Raw genomic sequence first — 9,193 nt, 5'->3', positions numbered from 1 at the left:
CAGCTGGGGGAGAGTCTAAGTTGATCAGGCCTGGTTTAGGGCTTTATTGTTCATAGTTTTCTTGTCCTCTTTAAAAAAAATGTCTTTGTAATGTCTGCCCTGAGGGGATTTCTACCAGAGTTGCGTGACATATCAGTATAATACAAATCAGTGCTCCATTCCCTTTCTTCATCCCTCTTCCCTTTCTCCTCTTCCAGGCACTGGGCATGTTAGCCAACATGGCCACTGATCCCCTGCAGGCAGAGAAGGCTGTGTCACACACCAGGCAGAGGCTGCTCCTCAGGGGGATCGTGCAGGAGGAGGGGGATGGAGGAACCACCTCTCTGGGTAAGAATGATTGGGGAGTATTTCATCTCAGCCCTCTCCTGAAATCCCTGGATTGCTTTTACGTTCTCTTTAAGTCTCTGTGAAAGAGACGCTTTTCTCTAGGCTCTCTAAAGTTTTCAGTAACTTCACACTGAGACTCCAAAAAAACATTGTTGAGACAGATTGATTTCACTCTGGTCCCTGTAATGCAAAATGCTTAAAAGCATAAAGCACATTTCCTTTCTTTACTTCACAGGCTGTGAAATGTCCCTGAATGTTCTTTCTAGGCCTTCTCCGCTTGTTGGTGGAGAGGAAGTTATTGCTGTGCGGTCACCAGATCAGGTAGGCGAAGTATCATTGGAGGAAGAGGCAGGCCTCACCTGTCTCTGGGTGGGAAAATGTCTCTTTCCCTTTTCTCTTTCAATTAAAAATGCCCCCTTGGAAAACAAAAGTTGCTGCTAATGCAACTCTGGAAGATCCTTCAGAGGAATATCCAGCCATCTGTTTTCTAACAATATCCAGATAGAGAAACTGCTTTCTTCATCTTTCAGGGACCCATGTCCTTTGAGGAGGTGGCTGTGTGTTTCTCCGAGGAGGAGTGGGCTCTGCTGGATCCAGGCCAAAGGGCTCTGCACAGAGAAGTCATGCAGGAGACTTCTGGGCATCTGGCCTGGCTGGGTAAGGCTCCCTCTTTTCCTTGGGGGATGGATGTGGAAAGCAGGAATAGTTGCTATTGCTGGTCTATATCAGTGCATTGTGAGGATGTCATGGAGCTGGTCCATGTTCCTTGGATATTCCCCGTGGTTAAAGAGAAGAATGAGTCTCAACCTGAGCCTAAAAGGGGTCATTCCTAGAGATGTCAATAAAACACTCCCACCCTCCTCTTCCTAATGGGCAGAAGTGTCAGCTCACTTCAGCCCTTAACTGACGGCCCTGTTTTTGCTGCATTTGGTGGTGTCCGACATGGTCCCAGAGGGAGCTTCCCTCCAGTTAGGGCTTCCCTGTCCTGTAGTTTGGCTTCCTCTATTAGGCGGGTTGTGTAGTAGGTAGCACCCATCATGACATACCACACGACCCCTTTTTGGTGTCCATAGATTTGTATTCCCATTACTCCCTAACCCTTTTGAAGAAGGTTGAACAGCATTAGAATAGCCCTGCTGGATAGGCCCAAGGCCTATCTAGTCTACCATCCTTTGTCACACAGTGGCCCACCAGGTGACCCTGACTCTTGAGAGGGTTTTCACACGAGCGAGCAAAACCGGGCTAAGGGAGCCCAGCCAGGCGGCTACATAGCAAACGCACCTATGAAGCCTCCTACTTAAATGAGTTTAAGGGAGCGAGTGCCAGGGAGAGCCGCTCCTTGTCTGGGCAGTTTTGTTCCCGCCCAGGGAAGCATCAGAGATGGTCTCCGTGGAAGGGAAGATCAACCCTCCTTCTCAAAGCCTCTCTAGTCCAGCGTCATTTGTCACACAGTGGCCCACCAGGTGACCCTGACTGAGTGTGCCTGTAGAATACACAGAACCTGACACATGTCGTGGAGCAAATCTCTCACTGCAAATCCACAGCAGACAGAGGTTTCGCCACGACACCAGTGACCAGACCCAACCTCATCTCTCAGGAAGGAAGGGCAGGCACGCCTGGCAAGGAAACCACATTCTTCTGCCTTTGTCCGTCTGAGATCCGGCAAAAGAAAACAGAATTGGAGCGTGTGTGTGTACACGCACACACGCACGTGCTTTGATTGAAAAAAGTAAGCCACATGAGAGAAGTCTTCTTTCTTCTTTTGTGTATGCAGTAGGTTGGCCTCAGGAAGGGCTGGGCTTTGGGAATTGCAGTGATACATGCCAGGGAACCAGTCTAGACTCATCATGGGCCAATGCCAGCCATCAAGCCAAAACAAAACCATCTGTGCTCCACAACGGCCTCCAATGGGTGCTGGCCCTGGGGCTCGAGGCCATCATCATGGGCTGGTGGAGAGCGTGCATGTCTGCATGTGTCAGCAGCATTAACGGGCAGCCTGTGACCCATTCGGGGTTGGCCAGGGTGAGCTGGTATTGCAGCAGGTGGGGGTGACCATGAGTCACTCGCCCCCCACATCCAGTTCGGGGTAGCCCAGCAGGGGGAAATTGGCCTTCAAGAAGACCGGCTGCTCCAGCAAGCCAGCATCCAAATATGAGCTATGGGGTCTCACCACATCCCCGGCCCTGGAGAACACCCTCTCACTCTGGACACGGGTTGGGGAGCAAGAGAGGAGCCGTCCGGCAATGGTTACCAAGTCCGGCCAGACTTATTTATTTATTTTATTCATGGATTTGGTTTATATACCGCCCTTCCCAAAATGGCTCAGGGAAGTTTACATCAAAATAAAAACAATTAAAATCATTTAAAACCAACATTAAAAATGTAAAACCATCAATCTAATTCAAAGCCTGGGTGAACAAATGTGTCTTTAGGGCCTTTTTAAAAGTTGCCAGAGATGGGGAGGCTCTTATTTCAACAGGGTGCGCATTCCAAAATCCAGGGGCAGCAACAGAGAAGGCCCATTCCCAAGTAGCTGCCAAACCAAGGCATCAACCATAGATGAACCTCTCCAGATGATCTTAACAGATGGTGGGGCTCATTTTGAAGAAGTCGTGCTCTTAAATACCTTCTGTTAAATCACGTCCTCAGATTTAAGAGAATACATTCTCTGACACACTTAGTGATGCATTGCCCCAAACTGAATGAGAGCCATCTTGGGGTCCACCACCACCGGTTCTGGCAGGTCCTGCAGAACACTCTGCTGGGCACCACTAGCAAGACACCAAGGCACCCCCATTTGAGCCCCGGTAGAACTACCAGTTGGTACCACTGGCTGCGTTGGAGCTGCTGGACCAGGAAGCAGTAGTGACGCTGGGCATAGACTGCACACTCAGAGGAGGCACTCCAGCGCTATCCTCCTGGTTTTTATCCAGCCTCCTCTCACTCCCTGACTAACCTAGGTTTGGGTTCAGGGTGTTCATGAGTTTAGAAAAAAATTATTTAACCCCCTGCTGCCCACCGGCGTAATAGTACTCACCGCCACTGCTCTGGGGGCTGTTCCGAAGCTGTGGGAGTTGGGTGTCTACTTCCCCAAGCTGGTCCATTCTGGGCCTCACCACCGTGGCGCCAGCCATTTTTGAGGCCACCACACATGTCCAATGGGCCTCTGCATGGCCAGGTCATGTGCTGCGGCCTCCAAAATGGCCACTGCCGTGGGGGTGAGACCTAAAACAGGCTGAAGACCGCCCAAACTGGGCATTTTAGCAAATAATGGGGATTGACATGGGGAGGGGGACTTCTGGTGAACCCTTCAGAAAACCCCCAGAGCACCAGCGGTGATATATATAACTCTCGAACCCCCTGAACAGGCCGGGGTGGTTGGCTTGATACCGAACGGGGTGAGTGGGTGTTGGTCCGATATCAAGCCATCGAACCAAACTGTTTTGATGTCAAACAGGTTCATATTAATATTATTTCTTGTTTACACAGTAAGACAGGTGTTATTCAATGGTTTGTTTTATCCAGACATCAAGTCCTTCCCAAGGACCTGGGATGGCTGAATTTTATTATCAATGTTGTTGCTGTTATTATAGATATTGTTGCAGTATATAGGCTGTTCCCAGTAAAGTTGCTTTTTGTAATTGGCTGCTGGTGATTTCTGTGGCCCCTATGGTGTAGAGGTGCTCTTCAAGTTGTTTAGGAATTGCTCCTAGAGTGCCAATTACCACTGGGATTACTTTGGTCTTTTTCTGCCACAGCCTTTCCATTTCAATTTGTAGATCTTTGTATTTTGTGATTTTTACATTTCTTTTTCTTCTATTCTGCTATCCCCTGGTATTGCTATGTCGATTATTTCGACTTGTTTTTCTTTCTTCTCGACTACAGTTATATCTGGTGTATTGTGTGGCAGATGTTTGTCTGTTTGTAGTCAGAAGTCCCATAATATTTTTGCATCTTCATTTTCGACGACTTTTTCAATTTTATGGTCCCACCAAGTTTTGGCTACAGGTAGCTTGTATTTTTTGCAGATGTTCCAGTGTATCATCCCTGCTACCTTGTCATGCCTATGTTTGTAGTCAGTCTGTGCGATCTTTTTACAACAGCTGATTAGGTGGTCCACGGTTTCATCTGCTTCTTTACAAAGGCCGCATTTGCTGTTTGTTATTGATTTTTCAACTTTTGCTCTTATTACATTTGTACTTAGTGCCTGTTCTTGTGCAGCCAGTATTAAGCCCTCTGTTTCTTTCTTCAGGCTGCCATTCTTAAGCCATTGCCAGGTCTTGGTGATGTCTGATTTTCCACTTATATTATGCAAATATTGACCATGCAGTGGTTTATTTTTTCAATTTTTCTGCTCGGTTCTTGACTTGTTCGTTCTTGTAGGCCTGCTTTGTTTCATTGGTGTTGAATAGTTTCTCGTTATTGACCATTTGAAGTGCATCTTCTTCACTGTCCTTGATATATTCTTCAAGGCCTCTTTTCTCGTCCTCTACCATTTGATGGACTTGCAGCATTCCTCTTCCACCTGAGCTGCGAGGGAGGTATAGCCTATCTACATCACTGCGAGGGTGCAGAGCATGATTGATGGTCATGATTTTCCTGGTCTTACGATCTAGCATCTCTAGCTCTGCCTGGGTCCAGTATATTATTCCTGCACTGTATCTGATAACAGGTATAACCCAGCTGTTTATGGCTTGTGTGGTGTTCCTGCCATTGAGTTTGGACTTGAGGATTTTTCTAACTCTCCTGATGTATTCACTTTCAATTTTTCTTTAACTTCAGTGTGTGCAATGTTATCAGCCTGGAGAATGCCCAAGTATTTGTAATGTTCTTTCTCTTCCAGGTTCTTGATCTTGCTTCCATTGGGCAGTTCTATTCCTTCTGTTTTTCTTATTTTCCCTCTGTTCATTATTAATGCAGCACACTTGTCTAGTCCAAACTCCATTGCTATATCGCTACTGCTATATATATCGCTACTGCTACTCCATTGCTATATCACTAGTCCAAACTCCATTATTATTATTATTATTATTATTATTATTAATAATAATAATAATAATAGCATTATTGATAACAAAATTCTGACATCCCAGGTCCTTTGGAAGGACTTGATGTCTGGATAAAACAAACAAGTCAATAACACCTGTCTGACTGCGCAAATAAATAAATAAATAAATATTTTTTAAATACTGCCCTTCCAAAGGGCTCAGGGCAGTTTATATTAAAACACCATTAAAATCAGTTAACAGTTAAATTTTGTGAACTGTTCACACATCTCTAATTGTACATGCCTCCCCAGTGGTCAGAGTAGTCTCGAGCTCACCCATCGTCTTCTCCAGGCGAAGAACAGTGGGCAAAGTCTGGCTCAGAGCTGCCGTCTCAGCACAAAAGCAGCTTGCTGCAAGGGAGAATGGCTCGAGTGTCAAGGCCATCTCAGAAAGGAGCTTCCACTCAGCACATGGGCACCATTATTGGTGATCAGGCAGCCACTGCAGAAGTTTGGATGCCCGGAGAGCCATTCCTCCACTGGGCGCCTGATGACCACCAACTTCTCCTCCGATGTGTGCTCAGTGGCCAGAGGCTCTACACGCAGCAGCAGAAGATGCAGCTCTGTCTCCTTTAGGGGTGTCTTCCAGCTCTTTAGGATGAGTCACTCCTGTCTTGAGACCCATCGGAAGACAATAAAGGAATAGCTGCAGAGATTGGAACAAGATTAATACGAAGCTGCCTTTTACTGAGAAAGGGTACTGGTCCATCTAGCTCAGTATTGTCTACCTAGACTGGCAGTGGCATCTCCAAGGTGGCAGGCAGGAGCCCTCTCTGGAGATACCAGTTAGGGAACTTGGAACCTTTTTCATTCAAGAATGCAGAGGCTCTTCCCAGAGCGGCCCCATCCCAGTGAGGTAAGGGGGCAGGTTAAAATGTTTGAAAAATTGTATAGCGCCTGAGGGAAATGCTTCTGCAATACCACATCCTGCATGTAGTTGGTCTTAGTTCTGATCAACACACGTTGCTTAGCACATGGCAGGATTTGTCCCTCCACTACATCTTTTCCTTGGTTTTAACTGCAATGCTGTTACTAGGGTTTTTTTTCTTGGGTTGAGGCTTTGTTCTTCCCTCACCAAAATTCTCTTTTTATTTTATTCTCTTTTCTTTTGATTCCGAAAGTGCAGAGAAGAAAAACTGAAGAAAAAGAGAATAAGAATTCAGCAGCTTCTGAGGGGACAAACCTGCATGCAATTCCAGTTGAAGATAAGGCTAGTAAGCGTACTCTAACTGGAAGAATCTTAACTAATAAATCACACCTTGGTCCACATCACAGCATCCCTACAAGCATGAAAGCCTATCAATGCACAGTGTGTGGGAATGGCTTCAGGAATTGGTTGAACTTGTATGAACATCAAAAAAAGCATATGGGAGAGAAACTGTGCTTGGAGTATGGAAAGAGATTCAGTTGTGATACTGATCTTGCAGTCCACCAGTGTGTCTGCAAAGAAGATACATGTTCTAAATACAGAAAGAGCTTCAATGGCAGAGATAAGCTTCCTTCCTACCAAAGTTACCACACAGGAGAGAAACTATATACATACTCAGAGTGTGGAAAGAGCTTAAGTTGGAAGTCAGACCTTTCTGTCCATCATAGAATCCACACAGGGGAGAAACCATATATATGCTCAGAGTGTGGAAAGAGCTTCAGAAGGAAGGACCATCTTTCTGTCCATCAAAGAATCCACACAGGGGAGAAACCATATACGTGCTCAGAGTGTGGAAAGAGCTTCAGACGGAAGGACAGTCTTTCTGCCCATCAAAAAATTCACACAAGGGAAAAACAATATATATGCTCAGAGTGTGGAAAGAGCTTCAGTCAGAAGTACAGGCTTTCTGCCCATCAAAGAATTCACACAGGGGTAAAACCATATATGTGCTCAGAGTGTGGAAAGAGCTTCAGATGCAAGGGTAATCTTTCTGTCCATCAAAGAATCCACACAGGGGAGAAACCATATGTGTGCCCAGGGTGTGGAAAGAGCTTCAGTCAGAAGTACAAGCTTTCTATCCATCAAAGAATCCACACAGGGAAAAAACCATATACATGCTCAGAGTGTGGAAAGAGCTTCAGAAGCAAGGGGCATCTCTCTGCCCATCAAATAATCCACACAGGGGGGAAACCATATACGTGCTCAGTGTGTGGAAAAAGCTTGAGTGAGAACAGCAGTCTTTCTGTCCATCAAAGAATCCACACAAGGGAGAAACCATATACGTGCACAGAGTGTGGAAAGAGCTTCAGACGGAAGACCCATCTCTCTTCCCATCAAAGAATCCACACAGGGGAGAAACCATACACGTGCTCAGAGTGTGGAAAGAGCTTCAGTCAGAACAGCAGTCTTTCTGCCCATCAAAGAATCCACACAGGGGAGAAACCATATACGTGCTCAGAGTGTGGGAAGAGCTTCAGGCAGAAGTACGAACTTTCTGCCCATCAAAGAATCCACACAGGGGAGAAACCATATATGTGTTCAGAGTGTGGAAAGAGCTTCAGACGGAAGGCCCATCTCTCTGCCCATCAAAGACTGCACACAGGGGAGAAACCATACACGTGCTCAGAGTGTGGAATGAGCTTTGGTCAGAAAAACAAGCTTTCTATCCATCAAAGAATCCACAAAGGGGGGAAACCATATAGTTGCTCAGAGTGTGGAAAGAGCTTCAGTGATAAGGGCAGCCTTTCTGCCCATCAAAGAATCCACACAGGGGAGAAACCATATATGTGTTCAGAGTGTGGAAAGAGCTTCATACGGAAAGGCAATCTCTCTTCCCATCAAAGAATACACACGGGGGAGAAACCATATACGTGCTCAGAGTGTGGAAAGAGATTCAGACAGAAGGCCCATCTCTCTGCCCATCAAAAAATTCACACAAGGGAACAACCATATTCGTGTTCAGAGTGTGGAAAGAGCTTCAGACGGAAGACCCATCTCTCTGCCCATCAAAGACTGCACACAGGGGAGAAACCATACACGTGCTCAGAGTGTGGAAAGAGCTTCAGTCAGAAGTACAAGCTTTCTATCCATCACAGAATCCATACAGGGGAGAAACCATATTCGTGTTCAGAGTGTGGAAAGAGCTTCAGACGGAAGACCCATCTCTCTGCCCATCAAAGACTGCACACAGAGGAGAAACCATACACGTGCTCAGAGTGTGGAAAGAGCTTTGGTCAGAAGTACAAGCTTTCTATCCATCAAAGGATCCACATGGGCGAAACCATATAGGTGCTCAGAGTGTGAAAAGAGTTTCAGGCAGAAGTACAAACTTTCTTCCCATCAAAGAATCCACCGAGAGTGTACTGAGCAGCCTACCAGCCCTGATGGAGTTAACAGGAAAAGGACCCATGACCTTTATGGACGGACTGACAATGCTGGGTCCCGAACAATCAACCAGGCCGGCAGAACTAGAGGGTAAAGATGTGCACGAACCAGTTTTGCTGTCCAGTTCAGAGGTCCAGCATTTGGACAGGTTTGGCAGTAGGGGTTTTCTTTTAAGGAATAGAGCAGGCGCTGTTACTCGGCCACCTTTCCCCCGCTGGCACTGCCACTGAAACCACTGATATACGGCTGCAAGAAGGTATCCAGTAGCCCCTTACCAGCAGTTTCGGTGGCAGTGTCAGCAGGGGAAATGTGGCAGGAGGGGCGTAATGGCACCCTCCCTACTCCTTCAAGGTAAGCCCCCTGCCGCCAAACCATCTGCCTGACACTTCATTCGAACTGTTTGACAGGGCTCCTAGGGCTGCTGGGTAGAAGAAAAGGGAGTTGCCCAGGTGAGAGGGGAATGATGGGTGCTCAGCACATTCCATCTCAGTGAATCTGCAGAAATT

The 9,193-nt window shown here is 46.6% G+C and overlaps 1 pseudogene; it reads left to right on the top strand.

The window, feature by feature from the left end:
- The first annotated feature begins 202 nt into the window (after positions 1 to 202).
- On the top strand, positions 203 to 8,918 carry LOC128347715 (zinc finger protein 271-like; annotated as a pseudogene).
- Positions 8,919 to 9,193: the final 275 nt, after the last annotated feature.

This window comes from Hemicordylus capensis, chromosome 2 (genome assembly GCF_027244095.1).
Source record: "Hemicordylus capensis ecotype Gifberg chromosome 2, rHemCap1.1.pri, whole genome shotgun sequence".
NCBI lineage: Eukaryota > Metazoa > Chordata > Lepidosauria > Squamata > Cordylidae > Hemicordylus > Hemicordylus capensis.
This window is presented reverse-complemented; position numbering and strand designations above follow the sequence as displayed.